Genomic DNA, 7,615 nt, shown 5'->3' with positions numbered 1-7,615 from the left:
AAAATAGTGTGAATTTAGAATGTGGGTTTAAAAAAAGTAAATATTAAGTCAGTATATTGAGTTGTCTAAAAGGAACACTAATAAATGTATTATTAATTTCTGACTTTGAAAACAAATATTTATAGCTTTCATTGCCAACTATTAAGATTTGGTGAAAGTTACTTTGTTAAGATAACATATTTAGTAATAAGCGCTGCCTTGAACCAAGTAGTAAAAGAAATCTGAGAATGAATACTAAAAAGGTTCTTTTACTAATGAAGGAATCTCCTTAATACAAAATTCCCAGAGACAAACATATCCACTGTCAAGCACCAGCTGTGCCAGAGTTTTGTGTTTATCTTACAGAGACCGTGGGTACTCAAAATGTGCTCTTCACCCTTTCAGACTAGGCATAAACATTTCAGTAAAGGGAATTCTGAACATATTTTGTTCTGGTTTTTATAAGAAGAGTAAGAAAAATCATGTAAGAAAAATTTGGGTGACTGTGTTAAAACATTGCAACAGTGTTGGTTATTTGTACTGGTATTTGTCAGTGGATTTGTCTTTGAGAACTTGCTCGCAAGGGACTGCAGATATTGCACTTGCAAATGCGATGCTTCTGGCTGCAGTTCCAACATTCTAGCAGCATGCCAAGGGGCTGATTGGGAAGCGTTTGGCGCACAGCATTATCTAGCTCTGTTCACACTTCCTCGTATTCTTCTCCCTCCCTCTCTTTCTCCCTGGTTGACACAACTTTCCACTAGCCATTTAGAAACTGAAGAGAAAAAAATACCAAGTTCCCGTGTATTCTTTAAATATTCAGAAGTCCTAGTGATCACAGTGTGAAGATTGCACATGAAAGGATGACAAGGTTGGGTTGTAACCAGAATTCATATTTGAAAAATGGCCAAAGCTTATGCTTTAAGCTTTAGAGATGATTAGAATGCAGCAGTACCATGTTTCTGTTCAGTTGCTACTATAATCCAGGCAACTAGACAGCAGAAAGATATATAAAATAGACCAAAAGCTTCCTGTTAAAACCATAATCTTGCTTAGCAGACATTTCTTTGTTATCTCCTTTCATATCAGCTCAGAAGAAATACGCATAAAGAGAGCATCTTACACAAGAAAAGCATACAAAGGGCAAGAAAAAAAACCATGAAGCTAACCATTGCTGTCTTGGTGATGTCATATTTTTGGGCACCAGTATTTTGTATCCCATTTGTGGCTTCTAAGCTGCTTCAGGCTCCTTGCTAACATTTGATTAAGACGTCATACGGTGTCTTGAAGGTGATATGGCAGCTGCCCCCAGGCAATTTGAAACAAAAAATAGAGGTGTGAGTGCGCCCACACACATATGGACTGTATTGACTTGTACAGAACCAGTCTTCTGAGACTGGTGACAGATAGCCAATGAGTCTAGGTCTTTGGCTGTGCTCTGAAAAACACTGTTCTGACTAGATTCTGCTGACTTGTCTGGAGCAGAGTATTAACTCTCGCATAAACTGCCTGCACACATTTCTCCATTTTAAATGCGGTTCATTCTTTCATGGCTTTGTGAGCCTCTGTTTGATGACAAAGTAGCTCTTCGCTTGTCAAAGGCTGAATGCCACTTCTGTACAGCACTGGAGCTTTTTGTGCCTAGCTATCAGTGCATGCCAGTGTTCAACAGCAAAGTGATGAATTCATAAAATGTACTAGCTGCTCAGCATTAAAAATTCTGCACCACTGGGATGTGATAATCGTACTGACTTTTGAGAAAATGTTTTGGGGTTTGGTATTACAAAAGATCTTTGTGTCTGGGAGTTGATGCTCTAACCCCTACTAGTATGAGACTTCTGCAGCATTTCCCCCTGCCCTCCCATACAGTGTACTTGCTGATGTGCTCAGCTTGTGCCTGGAAGTGCCAGTGAAGGCTTCTTTTCCATTTTTACACATGCTGGTGACAGAATACATTTTCTTTCCCTCAAGACTTTTTTTGGTACATATGATAGCCCAACTTTTTGAGCAAAGACGCATTCTCACTGGAAGTATACACAAAGCTGTTTTGAAAGAGCTGATGTGTTTGCAGACCATCCAGATATGGATCAGAAGCAATGATATGTGACTGAGGTGACCTCTGACACTTAAAAACCTAGAGAGCAAACACTTCATTCGTTCAGTATGTAAGGAAGATGAGCAATGCTATTGCCTTTAATTCCTCTGGAGGGTTTTTCACATGAATATGTATATGCAGGCCCTGCTGTTCTGTTTAGAGATTAAGTTTTAGAAAACTGAAAGAATTTGGTATTAATGCTGAAGCTAGAAGGGGGAAATGCAGCCACTGACTATATGTGGTTACAAACTATGCATTTTATTATGTGCAGTCATTGACTTGCTTACACCTCTGCATAATGTGGTAGCCAATTGCTCTTAGCAAGGTTTCTCACGTTTCTGTGACCATGTCGTTTAAGACCTAGGATCCTAGAGGCAGATGAAGGAATGTCAGTGAAATAAGAAGGGATACTCTGAGTATAGAGTAGTTGAAACTCTCTAATCTAGACCTCCTGACATACAGACTCCTGCATCTATATTTCACCATAAAGTAACCAGGCTTCCCTGAGTTGTAGAGCTTCTGTTGCTTTCTCTGATTTATATTCTTTTTAGGTACCTAAATTAGAGACTTGATTTCAGGAGGCATTATTCACAGTTTAAATGCAATGCAAAATACAGCTACTCAGTGCAGTTATTCTATCTGCTTTTAAACTGTTCAGATGTAGAGTCAGTTGCCTAAATAGGGAATCAGAGATTGTTTTTCACCTCTCTCTTTCATTTTCTTTATATCAGTCAGTCAGTCATCCCTGGCTCTGCAAACACAAAACTGCTAAGCCTTTTTAAAAAAAAACATGTATCACATAATGTGTTCTTTGAGTGTTTGAGCCTGTGCCCATTGAGGTCAATGACAAAGCTTCTATTGACTTCAGTGATACAGAATCAGGCCCTGAGGCTCAAAGAATTGGTGCATTGTTAATTCCTTGGTGCTAGCAGGCAAAAGGGGCTTGTAAATGCATATCCCACTCCCAATAAACGGATGCCAAGCAGGCAGCATTTCTTGTACCCGAAGCATATGCACTTCATATAGGTTTTTAGGAGTCCAAATAAACTACAGTCCCTCCCTAGGCTCCCAGAGCTGCCTCTTCTACCTTTGGATTAAAGCATCGTTAATTAGCAACCCAAATTTTGCTGAATTGATCAGACCAAACACAATTCCACCATATTTATGTATGGAACAGCTGTATAGTCTGCTTGGTTTATTATCTCCTCTGTCATCGATCACGTACAGTACATTCTACAGAATAAAGTTTTGAAATGATTAACTGCCCTCTTCCCCTATAGTACTTCACCCATTTGATCGATTTCTAGTCATTTCATTCAGCCTGACCTTGCTGTGTTACAGTCATTTCTATAGCTCCAAATCCAGTTAATCTGTGCTTGGTGTCTGAATGTATAGCTGAACAACCAAAATATTTAGATATTAACTATCCTTTTCTTGCTCTGTATTCTTTTTGGCTTCCTAAATTGCTAAGGTGTGATTTCAGTATTCTGCATACAAATCATAGGGCCAGATCCTGAGGTCTGTAATCATTTCTTTGACAGAAAAATCTACAGAAGATGGAAGTACACTCCAGAATTTGCAGGGTTATCTGGCTCAACCTCCTATTGTGTTTTTTTAGAAAACAACCTATTTAGAGAACAGCTTCTCTGAAACACTGAAAAATACTAGGCAAGGGATGTGAGGGTTGGACAGTATAAAGACAGTTTTCTAATAATCTGAATCCAGAGGCAGGGAACATGATCATGTCTGTGTGAAATGCCTGTGACAGCTTTCCTCTCCATACTGCTCCTGGAATAACAGAGATGTTTTTATAATTAAACTACCTTTGATCTCCAGATTTTTTTTAACCTTTTTTTTTGGGGGGTGGAGTACAGATCCATAGAGCTGAAATACACACTAACCCCTACCTGAGCAGTTTTGTCCAGAGTGGGAAATTTGTTTATTGCACATTCACACTCAGCAGTCCTCATCACAGCTTTAAGAATCAGTTATGCTGGCTTTTGTGCCAAAAATAGGCTTTCGCTGCTATCTCGCTTCTGTTTTTCAGAAAGAGCCCACATAGCTTGCACATGCAAGCTGCATTCTTCTGAGCATCTTCAATGGGACTGAAAGTTGCAGAAGTTTCAGTGTGTTAAGCTTGACAAACCCCACTGACAGGCTTCAAGCTGCAAGGACGTCACTGGGGCTGTAATTAGAATGCAATTGTATCAGACAGGAAACATGGAAGGCCTTGTTTAGCCTTTAAAGATTGTTCTTGGCTGTGAGATCAGGGGGAGAGAGAATATGACTTGATTCTCAGGGCCCCAAATGAGCTTGGAGAACTGAGAGCTTGAAAGTGCATATTTAATCTTAAAAGGAATATGTTTGGTACAAGTAATCAAGAGATGCACAGGCCTCCACAATGCTGTTTTTGCAAAGCTGCTGCAAAGTACTTAATTTCTGGGTCAGTTGGAAGTATTCAACCTTCTGAATCAGAAATACATCTCCAGTTGTGGGGAACATGTATATATTACACGTGCTGCATGTTTTTAAGATGTGACCATCAGGGCCTATTCAAAAGAAAGCTAGAATAATATTCCCTACAGCTTTTTGCATTTGTGATCTAATGACTTGGGAGCTCAGCCTGATGGCTACTCATGTCAGTGAGGATTTTTTTATTCACTGTGCGTGAGACCAGAACTTTATCTCAAGGCTAAATCTTTGTATTCCCAGGCTTATTGGTCTGCTGACCTTGAGGCATTCTGTGAACTTTGGGAAATGTTGTTGCTACTAAAAGCTGCCATTCAGCTTCCCTTTGGCTTGAGCAGCCTAAGTGGTCTTGCATGTTCCCAAACCTCACTAAATCAGCAAAAGCCTTTTGATGAACACCAATTAAATTGAGAGAGTAGATCTTCCCTGATGAACCACTCTTGGAAATTTTAGTTATGTTTTGTCATCAGAAATGAATGTTGCTGACGGATGTGAGAAGTGCTGTCAGCTGATCTTTGTGTTTTTAGCTTACAGCTATAGTTCTGAGAAAATTATTTTCATGTATCTATTTTAGAAGATCACTATCAGCTTATTTGAAATGTAGCATAATCAAGGCATATGTGCCTGTAAAATTATGGGGATTCTGATGTTTGACCAAATGACTGCAAAGAACTACAGGAATAATCTATTACCAAAAAGCTGGTACATATATTGCATACTGAAAATATGCAGAAATTAGTTGACTTTTGGTTCATTATTGTGCAAAGTATGAAAAATGCATTCACTGAGAACAAGTAAAACAGCTGGATTCCGGTCTTGGTTTAAATACAAATCTCAGCACTTGTAAGTTCCCAATGTCATCCCCAATGTGAAATAGCTCTTTTAGCCTGAGCAAAGCTCATGCTGCAGTCAAGGAGGCTTGGACCTGAGCTAAACTAGCAGGATATGTCTGGAGTAGATAACCATACCCACACAATTCTGTGCTTCTGTGGAGCCATGTCCTTCATGGGTCTGAAAGTTGGTCTTCAGGGGCATTTCCCAGGTTGCTAATTGTCTCTGACTCAAGTTTCTTTGTATACTGACTTATGAAGTGATCTAGAACACTTTCTGCCTTTTCTGAATTTGTTTCATCCTCTGAATTACAGTGTAATCCCCAAGCATCATTTTTTAAAGTCAGGCAGGTTCCTCTTCCCAAAAACCATATGTGAACTGACCTGTTAGAATACTCATCACTGGACTGGTAACTCGTTCACCTGTGCACATATTTGCCATTGACTGCTGACTGAATGAGGAGCTGAGTAAGCTTCTGGCACTTGAAGCCACATTTTACAGCTAGCCATTGTTGTATTTACAACAATGCATCCTGCTGAGGTGACATCTTTTGCATTCTTCTGCAAAAATACACAGAGCATGTGAAAAAAAAAAGAGGTCAAATGCTGAGCACAGGTATATACATTGACAGGTAGCTTCTAACAAAAGCCAAGTGGGAGATAGATGATTCAGAAACTACAGAGTCCAGAAGATGTATATCTTGAAAAATTGTTATCATTATGCTCTAATTCATACAGAATTAGAATAATGCCCTGTCTCCCTCTTGATTACCACAGGTATTTTCTTTGCTTTTCATACTCTCAATACATTAGTAAGTCCATGAAAGAGGTATTTATCCTCCAAACTGAATCCATAAACCAAACAGATGTACATAGCAAACACATAGCTTCATGTGTGCCTTAAAGCCAAACTTCTCGCTGAAAACTTTAGGAGTGCTGATCTACTTAGAAGTTGAATTCAGCTCTAATGGCAAAACCAGGTCCAAAGTTCATGTACGTTAAAGCATTGTGTGATGCTGAGTGGAGTGGGGTGGCCCAAAAGCTACGAATAAACTTGCAGCGAAAACATACCCTTTGGTGTTGCTGTCATTGGATTTCACCTTTGACAGCAGAATATTTCCCTAAAGAATAACAGAAACAACTGTTTTTCAAAGGATTTCCAGCACATCGCTTTTCATATGTACTTAATTCCTCAAAACCTTCTAACAGCACTCCAGAAATTTACAGCACCAAGGAGCCCTATTTAGCAATGCCTTTCCATTAATCTGCTGGGCTTTTTTTCTTCAGCAGCATGTTAGAAATAAGGAAATTTCTGTGTATTCATGGTCCAATTTAATAGGCTCCAATACTTTGCTAAAGCACTGCAGTGGATCAGTTGGAGTTAATTATTATGTGAGATTATATTGGAAATAACAGCAGTATGTCACAGCAATGTGTGAGGTCTACCTTGCAACACAAAAGTGGGAAATTCAAAGTTAAGTCTAAAATTACATGTTTGCCTTTCATTCTTTCCTCACTACATCACACTTAAAGTACTGCAGCCCCAGAGAAATCCTATGTAAGTCTGGCCACTTCTTAGTTAACCCTTCTGGTAAGTGTAAACAGCTGATTAACAAGAAGGTGTTAAGGACAGTTCTGCATTGTCTTACTTTTAGAAATTTAATTAACTACTTAATCACTGTAAAAGTAATTGTGAAGTTGGATGCTTCTGAGAGTCAGTATTATAACCTAGGTCCAGGAGGCAGAGCTACTGTTCCTGAAAATGAGTAATTTTTATGTAAACAGGTTTCAGTGTGGCCTCTCTGACACCTTTTTCCAGAAAAGAGGAAAAAAAAATCATCCTCTTTTATTTTATACTTTATGATGTAGCAAGAACAAATAGCTTATAAGATATTTTAAACATACAAAAAAAATAAATATATAAAATCTATTCCTGCCTTTTCCTGTTGCTCCCCAGCTTCCCTTCCACCTCAGCACTATGGATGTGTAGGAACAAAAAAAGGCTATTAGCTTTATTCAAAGACCATTGAAGTCAATAGAATGGTGCTTAATGAATGTAATGGGCTTTAGATTAAGATCCAGGCTACTGCATCACAAGTACCAAGGAAATAGCATCTGACTCATGGAAAGGAAGGATTTGATTTGATTTACATTTATTGTTTTGCATTTGTTAAGATACACAAATTGTTGTCTGAGATTGAGCACACATGCTATGGTTTGATGTTTCAAACAGTTGCCTGTA

The sequence above is a fragment of the Melanerpes formicivorus genome, unplaced genomic scaffold (genome assembly GCF_026170545.1).
Source record: "Melanerpes formicivorus ecotype bairdi unplaced genomic scaffold, bMelFor1.0.p_v2 SCAF_22, whole genome shotgun sequence".
Classification (NCBI taxonomy): domain Eukaryota; kingdom Metazoa; phylum Chordata; class Aves; order Piciformes; family Picidae; genus Melanerpes; species Melanerpes formicivorus.
Note: the sequence above shows the minus strand (reverse complement) of the source record.